Source organism: Lutra lutra, chromosome 4 (genome assembly GCF_902655055.1).
Source record: "Lutra lutra chromosome 4, mLutLut1.2, whole genome shotgun sequence".
Lineage (NCBI taxonomy): Eukaryota > Metazoa > Chordata > Mammalia > Carnivora > Mustelidae > Lutra > Lutra lutra.
In genome coordinates this window covers 170,178,189-170,194,180 of record NC_062281.1, presented here as the reverse complement: position 1 = coordinate 170,194,180, position 15,992 = coordinate 170,178,189, and the positions used below count along the sequence as shown (strand labels likewise).

At 37.8% G+C, this 15,992-nt stretch overlaps 1 protein-coding gene across 7 annotated transcripts in view; it reads left to right on the top strand.

Annotated features, from left to right (window-relative positions):
- Positions 1-15,992, top strand: part of AGO3 (argonaute RISC catalytic component 3) — a 134,927-nt gene that overhangs the window by 61,698 nt on the left and 57,237 nt on the right. Inside the window, exon 1 of one of the 7 annotated variants that reach the window (XM_047724638.1) lies at positions 2,198-2,287. The exons of 5 other annotated variants lie outside the window; for them this stretch is intronic. The gene's annotated coding sequence lies outside the window, so the exon portion shown is untranslated. Of the gene's footprint in view, positions 1-2,197; positions 2,288-3,606; positions 3,669-15,992 lie in introns of those variants that run through there. One more of the 7 variants, XM_047724637.1, reaches the window with a different exon arrangement.

The following is a 15,992-nucleotide window of genomic DNA, read 5'->3' as shown; positions in this document are numbered from 1 at the left end:
ATATCTTCTAAGTATTTGTCTCCTGTCTTCTGACGTTGATGGTCAGTAGAGAAGTATAGTATCAGCTTGATTTTCTTCACCCTAGAAGGGACCTGTTTTTTGGTCTGGTTGCTGAAATTATATTTTTACACTTCTTTCACTGGATTTTTTTGTTGATGTTGACCATTTTAGGTCAGTTTTCAAAGGATTCCCTTTGAAAATGTAGGTTCTAGTATTCTGGGGTTTTTTTATTGTTTAATTTTCTTTTAAAACATTACTATTCTGTTTGCCCCTTGCTGTGCCTTTTTTAGTGTAATTTTTACCATGTGCTCCTTTTTTCAACTTCTAAAAATCTTTTTCTTCCATTTCTTTCATGAATCAGGTCTATGATACTTTTGTCTTTACTTCTTTGACTAGCTGTCTCTTCCCTAAGTTCTTAAATTTCTGCTCAGAGATTTTCCCTCCCTTCCTTCCCTTTTTTTCCTTCCTTCCTTTCTTCCTCCCTTCCTTCCTTCCTTTTAATGTTTATTTAAGTAATTTCTACACCCAACGTAGGGCTCAAACTCACAACCCCAAGATCAAGAGTCCCATGCTCTTCTGACTGACCCAGCCAGCCGCCCTTGTGAGATTTTCCTAATAGTTGTATTAAGAAGTTTTAAATTCATGGGGCGCCTGAGTGGCTCAGTCGGTTAAGTGACAGACTCTTGATTTCAGCTCAGGTCATGAAATCAAGGTCCTGAGATTGAGCCCTGCATTAGATTCCCTGCTCTGTGGGAAGTCAGCTTAAGGATTCTCTCTCCCTCTCCTTTTGTGCCCTGCCCGCCCCCCACTGTTAATATGTGTGCTCACATATGCACTCTCACTCTCAAAATAAATAAATCTTCTTTATTAAAAAAAAAATTTTTTTTTAATTCATGTTAAAAAGTAGTGTTATGGTTTTCATCTACTTTGTGGTAATTTTTTGTTGAGTTTTCTTTGTCAGGGATGTTGTACCGTTTTGCTTTTTTTATGGCATCTTTCTGCAGATACTTATCACTCTTTTGTTACTCATACTTGAATTAGATGAGCTTTCCCAAACCACATATTGGAAGACTCCAGAGTGGGGAGAGGAGGAACAGGACATTAGGAGCAAGGTGGTTTCCCAGGTTTCTCTTTTCAAGGCCTCTGTCCTCTGTTCTGATGGGTTCTTTCTAAAAATATAGCTATGTCTCCTTTGCCTCTTAGTAATTCACGTGTATATGAGGTGAGAACTACCAGCCACCAGGTGGCTTACTAGTTTCTGCTACCAAGAGATACAACGCCTGCCTTTTAAACTGCCTGCTTCAAATGTTAACAGAATTTGTGAAGGGTATACAAGAGTTCTTTGTGGTGTTCTATGAACTTTACTGCAAGTTGAAGTTACAGATGAAAAGTGCATCCCTTGCTTTTAAAGGAGTACTAGTGTCTGAGATCTGTCACTTCTGGACCACCCTCCACTCATTCTCATGGCACTTCTACACCTCCTTTTTCTACTTTCTTCTGAGATTTCCCCGGTAAATCTCAGCTCTAAACATTGCAGTTCCCACTTAGGATAGGACCCTCTCTTTCTGGGAGTGAAAATTTGTTATTCCCTTACTAGGCGCTTTTTATACTTGTCTTGCAAAAGTTCTACCACTCCCAAGTACTTTGGGCCATATTCATTTATAATTTGGTATTTCAGTTTTTTAGTGTCTCCTGGGTTGACCAAATACGTAGAGGGGTTTTCTTTTCTTTTTAAATACATTCTCTTTGTTGTTCTATATTGGGTTCTAAGGAGAAAAGTGGAAAAATTTGGAAGTAAAATGCTATTTTCTTACTGGAACTTAAAGTCTAGCTTTGGATATTATTAAATAATTTCTAAATAACCCATCGGCCATATAAATCGCAAAGAAAATTTTAAGTATTTTGAACTTAATGATAATGAAGATAATACATATCAGAACTGGTAAGGATAGCTAAAAACAATGCTAAGAGAGAATTTAAAACTTTAAATGCCTATTAGAAAAGAAGAAAAGCATCAAGGACCTAAGTATTCATCTCAACAAGTTATAAAAATAGAAAATAAATACAAAGCAAATAGAAGGAAATAAGCGTTAAAAACAGAAATTAATGAAATAGAAAACAGATTTATTTTGTAGGTAGGAAGACTTGAAAAGTTTTTAAGAAGGATAGTGACGTGATCATATTTGTTTTCCAGAAAGAGACCTCTGGCAGCAGTGTGGAGAATAGATAGAGGAGAAAAAACTAATCTCAGAAGCCAGTTAGGAGGCTTTTTCAATCACTAGTTCAGGTAAGAGATGGTGATGGTCTAATGTGGGATGGAGAGAAAGGAACCATATTGTAAGGAATAAGTTGAAAAAATAGGTTTAAGAGCCATGTCCAGAAAAAACTTTGGGTATAGTTACTGGCACATGGAACTAAGTGGAAATGAACAGACCAGAAGATTTACTAGGTTTTCGAAAGAATTGCTTTTGGAAATAAACTTATAACCCTGGTATATTTGTCAGGTTCAACCAGGGAAACAGAACCCGTAGATCTAGAGAGAGATTTGGCTTACGTAGTTGCAGGGCCTCGTGAGGCAAGTCTGAAATCCATAGAATGGGCTGTCAGGAAGGGCAGACTGGGATTCGTGGGCATGGGCTGAAGCTGCTGTTCACAAGTGGGAGTTCTCCTCTGTCTCTTTTGGGGAAGCACCAGCCCTGCTGTAAGGCCCTGCTGTTCAGCCCAGCTGAACGAGGCCCACCCAAATTATCCAGGATAATCTCCTTTACTTAGTCAACTGATTATGGATTTTAATTACATCTATTACTTACGCTATAATACCTAGATTAGTGTTCGAATAGCTGACAACTAGTAGCCCAGCCAAGTTGATGCATTTGAAGAACAAAAATATACCTGACCTGCACAGTTACTCAGTCTTTGAAACAATCTTCATGTTCCCAACCCTTCAGGCTCAGTGACTGTGCTATATTATAAACTAGCTTCCAAAAAGGGCATACTCACCAACCTATAATCAGAATAATGATTCATTCATACCAGGTGTGAATGGTAGTGCTATCAGTTGAATTGGGAGATAGATGTGCTGTTGCTGATGAGTTGGCAGTACATACCATATATAAATAAATCAAATGTTAATATGTCCATAGCTTGAAAATCCTCTGGGACATATGGATAAAGATTGTAATAGGTAGTTGGAAATGCAGATACAAAAATCTGTAGTGGTGGGAGCTAGAAGTAAAAGTATGGGAACTCCTCAGGTATACAAATTCATATTTGAAACTATAGAAATGGAAAAACTTCTTTAGGAATAGTATTTAAAACAGGAATGAGGAGGATAAAGCCATTGGGAATACTAGCATTTAAGGAAGGAAGAAGGACCAGTAAGCAGATAATGATTATCACAGGCATTTTATGAGAGCTAAATAATGGTGTCTGGGAACCCAAGGGAGGAAACATTCATAGGGTAGATAATTTCACAGTTAAGCAGTGGGAACTTTTCCAGTAAAATCAAGAATAAAGCAAGGATATCAAGGCGATGATATTTTAGTAATTTTGTGTTTGCTAACCTCTATTCTTCTTACAGGTTTCAGCTTACATGTTACTTCCTTGAGAAGCAGCATTTGACACCCTTCTCCCTCCCCATATCCAGCCATCCCCCAAGTCTGAATTAGGTATTTCTTTTATGTATTCCCATAGCACAGTGTACTCCCCCTGTAATATAGCACGTGTTCCTCAGCATTATAAGTGTTTATTGTTCTTTGTCTCCTATTAGAATGAAAGCTCCACAAAAGTAGGGACTGTCCATCTTAATCACCAGTGTACATACCCTCCATGCTTAGCACAGTTCTTGGTCATATAAAGCAAAGAATGAATAGATAAAACCAAGAACATAGAGGAAGAGCATCCAAATATCCTGGAAAGTTAAAAGAATATTTGGACAAGTAAGTGATACAGTGAGATCGAGAGTTTGAATTGAAAAGGAGGTACACATAAATAAGATTTTTGAGAGGTCTCTAAAATAAAACTTGATTGAAAGACAAAAGAGAAAATCTAAATGAATGAAATTGAGAAGACTCAATTTGATAAGTGTCAGTTTTCCCAAAATTAATCTGTAAATGCAGTTTTAAGTAAAATCTTAGGGACGCCTGGGTGGCTCAGTGGGTTAAGCCTCTGCCTTTGGCTCAGGTCATGATCTCAGGGTCCTGGGATCAAGCCCTGCATTGGGCTCTCTGCTCAGCAGGGAGCCTGCTCCACACACACACACACACAGACACATACACCCGCCCCTCCTGCCTCTGCCTACATGTGATCTCTGTCTGTCAAATAAATAAATAAAATCCCAGCAGGGTATATCATGAAACTTAATCAGTAAATGTTAAGGTTTATATGGAAAAATAAGTTACCAAGAAAAGCCAATATAATTTTAAAGAAGAATAAAGAAGGAGGAATTGCCCTCTTTATTTTAAAACTAAAACAATTAGTATTCCACACTGCTTTAAGTGCAGGGACAGACAGATCAGTGAAGCAGAATACAGAGACCAGAAATAAGCCGTATGTATATATGGAAACCTTGTAAAATGTCCGGCAGCATTTCATATCATTGAAGAATGAGAATTATTAATAAATGGTGTTTATACAGTTAACTACATGAGAAAAATAAATTAGAAACATTCCACATCACATCCAAAATCTATTTCTAGGTGTATTTTAATCCTAAATGCGTAATGCAAAACTTTGAAATGCTTTCTTTCGAAATTCTTTTAGAAGAAAATAAGAATTACCTCTAATGTTGGACAAAATATAAAATGTATAAATCAGAAGATAATACTGATAAGCTTGGCTACATCAAAATTTAAAACTTGTATGTTGTAAAGGTAATCATAAACAGTTAAAATGCTAGGAGAATATTTGTAGTACATATAACCAAGAGTTTTACAAAATATAAGGACAGATCAATAGTAAAACAGGTAGTTCAGAAAAGAGGAGACCCAAATGATCAATAAACACATGAAAATCAGATTCTCAAAAAAAAAAAGAAAAAAAAATCAGATTCTCAAATTCATTAGTGATTAGCAAATGAAATAAAAAAGTTTCCATTTCAAACCCATCAGATTTATAAAAATTAAAGTCTTTTTTAAAAAATATTTATTTATTTGAGAGAGACAGAGATGATGAGCGAGCATGAGCGGGAAGGATGAAGAGAAGCAGACTCCCTGCTGAGCAGGAGCTCTATCCCTGGATCTTGGGATTGTGACCTGAGCTGAAGGCAGACGCTTTACCAGTTGAGCCATCCAGGCACCCCAAAATTAGTCTTAAGTCAAATGTTAGTGAGGATACAAAGTTAAAGGAACTCACACACTATCTGTAGTAATATCATTTGGTATAGCTACTTTGGAAAGCAGTTTTCAGTATCTAGAAAGGATGAAGTAAAGATTAAATTACACATATCTTAAAACCCATAATAATATACCATAGAGATAATCTGGCATATGTGCTTGAGGCATTATTTGTTAATAGCAGAAAACTTGAAGCAGCCTAATTCCTTATCAGTGTTTCCTTGGAGGCATTCTGAATACATAAATTGTTATAAAATATTGTGGTATACTCTATGACAGTTAAGTGAGTGTACCAGATCTACACGTATCAGCACAAATTATCATCAAAAACAATGTTGAGGTGGTAGCAGATACGAAAAGGATAGGTTATCATTTTTGTAAATTTAAAACGGAACAAAAATATATATTGAGTGCGTACAGGTGCAGTAAAATTATCAAAACATAGTTGGGACAAATGGACACCAATTTCAGAATAATGGTTCCCTTTAAGAAGAAAGAAGGAAGAGGGATGGAATAGATTGATTGGCATAGAATAGATGGACCTAAGGGCTGTATGTTTCAAGAAAAATGTGGGAGTATGTTTATTTTTTGTGAAATAGTATGTATTTACTATCAGAAGATGGATAGCATTTTCAAAAAAGATCTGTGGTATATTAATGAAATGAAAATACAGCTTAGGGGCACCTGGGTGGCTCAGTGGTTTAAAGCCTCTGCTTTCAGCTCAGGTCGTGATCCCAGAGTGCTGGGATCGGCCCCGCATCAGGCTCTCTGCTCAGCAGGGAGCCTGCTTCCACCTCTCTCTCTATCTGCCCACCTCTCTGCCTACTTGTGATCTCTGTCAAATAAATAAATAAAATCTTAAAAAAAAGAAAAGAAAATACAGCTTAAAAGTTGAAATGGGTTTGCTTTTTTGTTGTTGTCGTTAAGATTGTATTTATATATTAGAGCAGAGCACGAGAGAGAGTATAAGCAGGGGGATGGGGAGGAGGAGCAGACTCCCAACCCTGCAGGGAGCCCAATGTGGGGCTCAGTCCCAGCACCTTAGGATTATGACCTGAACCAAAGGCAGACGCTTAACTGACTGAGCCACCTAGGCACTGTGCCTAGGGTTTTTTAATTGTTTTTTTAATTACTTTTTAATTGCCAGTAAAATGTAGTTGCTGCTATGAAAAATAATGAGTGAAAATATTGCACTGACCACCTGATTTGCTTATGTTTCCTTTTTTTTGTTTTTGTGTGATTTGATTTGTGATAGGTACCAAGCATCCCTTGTGCTTAGTATATTGCACTGAACAAAATAGCCCTTGTTGAACTTGAAATCTACTGGAAAAGACTAGTATTGATCAATACAAATATTATGAAGGAGGAGTGCTGAGTACAATGGGAGCATATAACAGGGATCCATTCTAGTCTCAGGGTTTGAGGAACATGTTCTGAGGAAGTGACAGATTCCCTTTAGGGGAAATTGGTAGTGGAAGTAAGAAGGGAAGAGTGAAGGGCGTCTGGGTGGCTCAGCTGGTTAAGCAACTGCCTTCAGCTCAGGTCATGATCCTGGAGTCCCAGGATCGAATCCCACATCGGGCTTCCTGCTCAGCAGGGAGTTTGCGTCTCCCTCTGACCTTCTCCCCTTTCATGCACTGTCTCTGTCTCTCTGTCGAATAAATAAATAAAATCATTTAAAAAAAAAAAAGAATGGAAGAGTGAAGAGTACTCTTAAGTGAGAGAGCAGTTTAATTCTGATTATGTGACATAATCTTGTCTTCAAAATGATTGTTTTTTGTGGTATTTAATACTCTCCCATCTATGTAATTAGACTTAACTGTAATTTTACCAAACTAAGACTCAAATATATATATATATTTTTTTTTTTAATTTAAAATTTTTGAAATTTATTTAACACAGAGAGAGATAGAGGTCACAAGTAGGCAAAGAGGCAGGCAGAGGGATACGGGGAAACAGGCTCCCTGCTGAGCAGACAGCCCAATGTGGGGCTCCATCCCAGGATCCTGGGATCACGACCTGAGCCAAAGGGAGAAGATTAACCCACTAAGCCACCCAGGTGCCCCTCAAAAATATTTTTTCTTCGCATTTCATCTCTGAAATTGGGAGATGTCTTACAGTTGATGGTTGTCACAGTTTAATTGGCAGGTTTCTTTTTTAGGATACATAAAATACTGATTTATCTTCCCATCACTGGTATCTTAGAGTCAATGAAATGTGGAATATATTTTTAATTTAGCCTGGATTTAAGCCAAACCCACTTGCAGCTTCCATTTTATTACATTTTTTTTAAAGATTTTATTTATTATTTATTTGACAGAGAGAGATCACAAGTAGACAGAGAGGCAGGCAGGCAGAGAGAGAGAGAGAGGGAGAGAGAGGGAAGCAGGCTCCCTGTCGAGCAGAGAGCCCGATGCGGGACTCGATCCCAGGACCCTGAGATCATAACCTGAGCCGAAGGCAGCGGCTTAACCCACTGAGCCACCCAGGCGCCCCATTTTATTACATTTTTAAAAACATCACAGTGAATGTGTGGTATTTATTAGTAGTTGTTCACTTAAGATACTTTTATTTATACCAGATAGAATGCTAAGCATTTTACATTTATTATCTCATATAAACTCTACCACAGTTGTATGAGTTAAGTTTAGAGAGAAAAAAATCTCTATAAACTTTCTCTCTCTAAATTGACTTTCTCTTTCTAAAGGTCACATAGTTTTTATTTAATATTCATGTTAAATAATCTGTATATTTGTGAAAAGTTTAGAAATAACAGAAGTAAAAGCAATGAATTAGCAAAGTAATAATTAATAAAAGTTTATTGTACACGCACCAAAAACAGTTTGCAAACCGGTAGCTTTCAAGCCAAAACATGGAATGAGTCTCAGGAACATATTGTTATAAAGCAGTTTATATTGAGAGAAAGCAGTAAATGTTTATTCTTCAGTGATTGGTTATAAAATTAGAATTTTCTTAAATGATAGGGAGTTTTCAGTGGTTATCTAATATCAAACTTGGGAAACAATTCTTTTGTGGGGTGTTTTTTTTTTTGTCTGTTTTTTTCCAATTTAAGTTTTGCTTATGATTTTCAGAGGCATGAGCAAGAAATGACCCAGGTCAAGTTAGTCTTGCAAGATAAGCTATATTAAGCTTTGTTTGTATGGCTAAACTGGTTTTGTCTGCTCAGGGAATTTTCAAGGCTGGTGTCCATTTGCTTTTGATTTTAACAATGTAGTATAACCTAATAAACCTGTATTAGAATAAAACCGTAGCTTATATTTAAGGCTCAAGGTCACATAGTTTACTTTTAAATGGTAGAGGTCAACTTCTGACTCCAAAGTTATGTCCTTAATATTCACAGCTCTATACTACATCCCTTAAGAAGCAAAATTCCTAGCAGACAGATCTCAAACTGAGGACATCTGAATTGAGAAATATTATGTTATTTTTATTTACTTACTGTGCTTTTTATTAAGAATAGCCTTCTGTAAAACATTCACTGTTTTGCTCCTGGAAGAAAATGGAATATATAAATTATTGTAGAATTTAGTAATTGTAATTTATTCTGCTTCAGAGTCAAAAGTTCACCCAGAATATGCTTCCTTTGCAAGGAAAACAGATTTCTAGTAAATATTACACTATTAGTGTTGCTTGCTTCATATATTAGTCTTGAGTTTGGGTATAAGATCTTTAGGACTAAGAAATAATTTATATTATTCAAATTAGTCCTACTTAAATTAGCAATAGATCAAAGCAGAACATTTCTTGAGGGTGTAATGAGAGTCTGATTTCAGGCAGCAGGACAGGAACTTTATCAACATATGGTCTAGCCAGGCAAAGTAAATATATCTGTGTCGGGCTTACCCAGACTATCCTCATATTACAAAAGCAGAATAATGGCAGCAGAAATCTTGATGACAGTCTTCATCCAGTCTATTTCTTGATTCAGTGTTTCAGCTCATTGAGTATGCCATTCATATTTGGTACACAGCTGTCCTCTTAGAATCTCATATCACTATCCCTCTGGAGAACTTTATCTTTTTCCTTTATTGATCTTCTGTTTCCTATATCCTTTTTCTCTCTGCCCCTCCTTCCTTTTTTTTATTGTTCAGAAGCTTTGTGAGAAAAGGACAGACAAGACCAGAGGGTCATAGGGGAGGGGAAAAATGAAACAAGACGAAACCAGAGGGGGAGACAAACCATAAGAGACTTTTAATCTCAGGAAGCAAACTGAGGGTTACTAGAGGGAGGAGTGTGGGAGGGATGGTGGCTGGGTGATGGACACTGGGGAGGATATGTGTTATGATGAGTGCTGTGAATTGTGTAAGACTGGTGATTCACAGACCTGTACCCCCGAAACAAATAATACATTATATGTTAATAAAAAATAAAGTTTCATGAGAAAAGGATATACAAGAGGCAAATATTGTGACACCTTACACACTATAACACAAATGATAGTTTAGCTGGGTTTCTGTGTCAGAAATAATTTTCCTTCTAAAATTTGAAAGCAGTGTTCCATTTTTTAAATAGCTTTAGTGACATTTTTTTGTACATACCATAAAATTTACCCATTTAGGTATGTATCCGTTGTCTTTTTGTTTCATTTATTTTGCTTTACTTTCTGGAAATTTCCTCAGCTTCATCTTTTAACCCTTTACTCACTTTTTTCATTTCTGCTATTATGTTCTTTTCTAGCTGTTGTTTTTTATTTCCTGAATGATGTACTGTAGTCTTCTTGTTTCGCAATTGCAGTATTCTCTCTTAGCTCACTGAGAATGATTTATTTTGGACTTTCCTTTTTTCTACACATGTTTATGCTTCGCCCAGACTCCTTTTGTTTTGATCTCTGTCTTCCATGTTGGAGGCTTTCTTCAGGTATACACTGTCCTTGATTATCTACATGTGTTTCATTGGGAGTCTAAAACACTGACTAGATGCTCTGAATGCATCAGTGGGGCCTATTGACTTTGAGCTTCATCATAGGGTGATTTCACTGTGCTGTTGTTAAGGGACCTGCATTTGTATCCTCAAGTCTCTTTGCTTGGTTGGTCAAGTTACTCAAAGATGAGGGTCTTCTGAGCTTCTGCCTCAAGGTTAACAGTCTCACTGTCTACATTCTAGAAGCCAAATTGGACATTCTGGTTGGGAGAAGGTTTGCATTCAGCATTTAATTGTTTATAGTCATTTAATCCCTTGTTTTTGGTACAGTCCTGTGCCCGCAACTATGCCTGCCCTGCTCCCTCCAAAGAGTGTTTCCTTTATTTTTTCCAGAGAATAAACCTCCAGATTTATGCACGGATGACAAAGGGGCAGTTGTTCAGCAATGTGGAGTTAGGGGATCTAGGACTCCACCTGCTTCTCAAATAGCTTTCCTCTTTATTTTTTCCATTTTCCCATTCTGTTACTAGTTCAGAGGTACTTAGTACTGCCACTTCTCATATCTTTTGAAGATTTTATCTTTCTTTGGTTCTTACATTTCCCAACATAGCCACCTCAGGATTTCATTTTCTTGGATCTATTATGTCAGTTACAACCTGTCCACTTGCTTTTCATCTTCTAAAATATTAATGGACTTCCTGTTTTCTGTTCTCCTAAGATTATCTGTCTTTTAAAATTCCTCACCATGGTTATAGTAGAGTTTGGGGATTGCGGAAGGAATGAAATGAGCTGCTTGTTGGTAATCTGTTGTCTTAACCCAGAATCTGTTCTTAAAGGGCAGAGGCTTTGTCTGGGTCATCTCTAAATTTCAACCCATAAGGGAGTCCGTACAGTACAGTAGATATTTAATAAATGTTTACATGGATGATTAAGTCTTGTTTAATATCTATAAAACTCGGTTGATAGCAAGTTTGTGATGAAAGCCTAGCTTCTTGCCACATGGATCTCTCTATAGATTTGGTTAAGTGTCCTAATGATATTGTGGGTGTCCTTCTCTGGAGCAAGTAATCCATGATAGAGCAGGTAGAAGCTATAATGACTTTAAGGCCTAGCACTGAAAGTTACATTCTGTCATTTTCATAATATCCTGTTAGTTACACAGATAGTTATACTTAGAGTAGGAAAGACTTACACAAAGGTGTGAATCCCACAAGGCAAGACTTACTAGGGACATCTTGGAGGCTGGTTATCACACAAAGTTTCCATCCAAAGTTAAAGAACAAATCAGGGTGCCTGGGTGGCTCAGTCGGTTAAGCAGCTATCTTTGGCTCAGGTCATGATCCTGGAGTCTGGGATTGAGCCCAGAATCGGGCTCCCTGCTCAGCAGAGAATCTGCTTCTCTCTCTCCCTCTGCTGCTCCTCCTGCTTGTGCTCACTCACTTGCTCTGTCAGATAAAAAAATCCAAATTAAGTAGAAGTTGAGAAATAATAAAGATCAGAGCAAAAATTAGTTAAATCGAAAATAGCACAGAAAATGCATGAAGCCCCTTGGTTCTTTTGATAAAATTAATTAAATCCTAGCAAGACTAATCAAGAAAAATAGAAAAAACAGATTATTGGCATGAGGAATGAAAGAGAGGGTATCACTAAAGATCCTTCAGAATTGAAAGGTTAATAAGGAAATGTTATGAACTTTATACCAATTAATTTGATAACTTAAACAGAACTTTATAGAAATTGATTTGGAAGAGTAATCTGAATAGCTCCTTTTTTTTTAAGATTAATTTATTTATTTATTGGACAGACAGAGATCACAAGTAGGCAGAGAGGCAGGCAGAGAGAGAGAAGGAAGCAGGCTCCCTGCGGAGCAGAGAGCACGATGTGGGGCTCAATCCCAGGACCCTGGGATCATGACCTGAGCCGAAGGCAGAGGCTTTAACCCACTGAGTCAACCAGGCACTCCACTGAATAGCTCTTTATTAAGTTCATTATCCCTTGAAAACTCCAGTGATTTAACTGGTGGATTTTATCTAACATTCAAGGGAAAATAGTACCAATCTTTCACAAATTCAGAAAATAGAGGAGGGACTTTCCAACTCATTTTATGAGGCTAGTGTACCTATGATACAGACACTTGACAAAAACAATGTAATCCTCTCAATAGACAGAAAAATCATTTGACACATTTTTAACATTCTCCTGATAAAAATTTGCAGTGAACTAGCAATAAAAGGAAACTTTAACTTGATAAAAGCGTGTAGAAAAACAAAATGGGCATCATTAAAAAAGGTAAAAATGTTTAATGCTTTTGCTTTTAAGATAAAAAACAAGGCAAGGATACTTGGTTTTCACTGCTTGATTCAACATTGTGCTAGAGGTCCAAACTAATGCAGTAAGGCTAGAAGAATAAAGACATAATATTGTAAAGGAAGAAATAACACTGCCCCTGTTTGCAGAAGACATAATTCCCTACATAAAATATCCTAATGAATCTACCCCAAAAAAATGCTACTGGAATTAATAGATAAATTTAGCAAGGACACAGGATACTAATAGCATGTACAAAAATCAGTGTAAGCAGTATAATAAGAAATAATACCTGCATTCACCAATTAGAAAAATAAAAATACCATTTATAATAATACCGAAAAATGTAACATTTAGGAATAGATCTAAAGAAAGATGTGTAAGGCTTCTATACTGAAAGCTACAGAGCTTTCCTGAGAAAGACATGGAAGATATAAATAAAGATAACCATGTTCTTATATCAGAACACTCAAATTGTTAAGATGTCCATTCTTCTGGGGGACCCGGGTGGCTCAGTGGGTTAAGCCTCTGCCTTCAGCTCGGGTCATGATCTCAGGGTCCTGGGATCAAACCCTGTGTCGGGCTCTGCTCAGCAGGGAGCCTGCTTCCCCATCTCTCTCTGCCTGCCTCTCTGCCTACTTGTGATGTGTCTCTCTCTCTCTCTCTCTCTCTGTCAAATAAATAAATAAATAAATAAAATCTTTAAAAAAAAAAAAAAAGTCCATTCTTCCATGAGGCTCCTGGGTGGGTCAGTCAGTTGAGTGTCCAACTCTTGGTTTCCACTGGTGTCATGGTCTCTGGGTCCTGGGATCAAGCCCTCAAGCCCTGCCTGGGACTTTGCACTCCACTGGGAGTCTGCTTGGGGATTTCTCTCCCCCTCCCCCCTTCCCTGCTCACACACTAGTGTTCTCTCTCTCTCTCTCTCTCTCTCTCTCTCCCTCTCTCCCTCCTTAGAACAGATGAATAAATCTTTTTTTTTTTTAAGTGTCCATTCTCCCCAAATTGATCTGTAGACTCAACACAGCCCCTGTGGAAATTTCATCAGATTTCTTTTTAAATATGAGTTGATACTCTGAGTGTTCATAAGATTTATATGGAAATACAGAGAACCTAGAAGAGCCAAAAACATTTTGAAGAAGCACAAAGTGGGAAGATTTATTACTACCTGGTTTTAAAGATATGCTATAAAGCTATAGTAATCAAAACTGTGATGTTGGAGTAAAGGTAGACATGTAAATCGGGTTACAATAACTCGATATTACTCGATATATAGTAATAACTACAGATACATGATCTTTTTTTTCCTAAGATACTTGATCTTAGATCATCACAGGCTGAGAAGCAATTAGAATAGATATAGAAGTAGCCCGCTCATGCGGTTGATTGATTTTTTTTTTTAAGATTTTATTTATTTGACAGAAAGAGATCACAAGTAGGCAGACAGGCAGGCAGAGAGAGAGGAGGAAGCAGACTCCCTGCTGAGCAGAGAGCCCGATAATGCGATGCGGGGCTTGATCCCAGGACTCTGGGATCATGACCTGAGCTGAAGGCAGAGGCTTTAACCCACTGAGCCACCCAGGCGCCCCAGTTGATATTTGACAGAGGGGACAATATAATTTAGTGAAGATAGGATAGTCTTAATAAATGATGCAAGAACAACTGGATATGGGTATAAAAAAGTAAACATAACCCCTACTTGAAACCATACTCAAGAATTAATTCTAGGGGCGCCTGGGTGGCTCAGTGGGTTGGGCCGCTACCTTCGGCTCAGGTCATGGTCTCGGGGTCCTGGGATCGAGTCCCGCATCGGGCTCTCGTCTCGGCAGGGAGCCTGCTTCCGTCTCTCTCTCTCTCTGCCTGCCTCTCCGTCTACTTGTGATCTCTCTCTGTCAGATAAATAAATAAAAATCTTTAAAAAAAAAAAAAGAATTAATTCTAGATATATCACAGGCCAAAACATAAAGCTAAAACTGGGAAATTTCTAAGAAAATAGAAAAAATATTCATGTCCTTGGAGTGAAAGAGTTCTTGATGTACTGGAAACCCCCTTTAAGTGTTCTTCAGAACACTTAAGCAACTACTGGGAGAAAACATTTACAAAACCTATATCTAAACAAAAGATTTATGTCCAGAATATGTGAAAAACTTATACCAGACAATTTTTAAAAGTGGTCAAAGGCAGACACTTCACAAAAGGTGTATGTGAATGGCCGATAAGCACTTGAGAAGATGCTAAAACATCATTGCTCATCTGAAAAATGCAAATAACCCCGACGAGCTATCACTTCACACCCAGTACATTGGCCAAATAAAGAAGACTGGAAATACTAATGTTGGCAAAGATGTGGAACAACTGGAAATGGTAGGAGTGTAAATTGTACAACCACTTGGAAAAATATTTTGGCGTAGTCTTTTCAAATTAAACATGCTCTTGCCTTATGACCCACCAGTTTTGTTCCTAGGCCTTTCCCCAAAACAAATGAAAAAAGTCATACAAAGATTTGTGTATGTATGTTTGCTTGTTCATAATAACTAGAAACTGGTAACAACCCAAATATCTAAAAACAAGAATGGAGAAACAAATTGTGATCTGCGCATATAATGAAATACTACCCAGCGGGGCTCCTGGGTGGCTCAGTTGTTAAGCATCTGCCTTGGTCTCAGGTCATGATCCCAAGCCCTGCGTCAGGCTCTCTGCTCAGCGGGAAGCCTGCTTCTCTCTCTCCCACTCCCCCTGCTTGTGTTCCCTCTCTCACTGTGTCTTCTATAAATAGGTAAAATCTTAAAAAAAAAAAAAAAAAAAGAACAGAAAAGAAATACTACCCAGCAATTAGAACTAACTACTGGAGCACCTGGTTGACTCAGTCAGTTAAGCATCTGACTCTTGATCTCAGCTCAGGTCTTGATCTCAAGGTGGTGAGATCAAGCCCCACATTGGGCTCCACCCTGGGCATAGAGCGTACTTTTTAAAAAGAGAACTAGAGGCGCCTGGGTGGCTCAGTGGGTTAAGCTTCTGTCTTTGCCTCAGGTCATGATCTCAGGGTCCTGGGAATGAGCCCCGCATTGGGCTCTCTGCTCAGCAGGGAGCCTCTTCCCCCTCTCTCTGCCTGTCTCTCTGCCTGCTTGTGATCTGTCAAGTAAATAAAATTTTTTAAAAAGAGAACTACTAATTTGTACAATAGTTTGAATCTCAACTAATTAAAATGGGCAAAAGAAGCCAAACTCTAAATGGTATATACAGTGTAATTCCATTTATGTAAAATCCTGGATCCAGTTAACCTGTTATGAAAGGAATCTGATGTGTGTTTACCTGAGGCAAATGTGGAAGGAACTGACTACATAGAGGCAAGAAAGTACTTTCTAGGATGATGGGAAGAATCGTTCTTTTTTTTTTTTTTTTTAAAGATTTTATTTATTATTTATTTGACAGAGAGAGATCACAAGCAGACAGAGAGGCAGGCAGGCGGAGAGA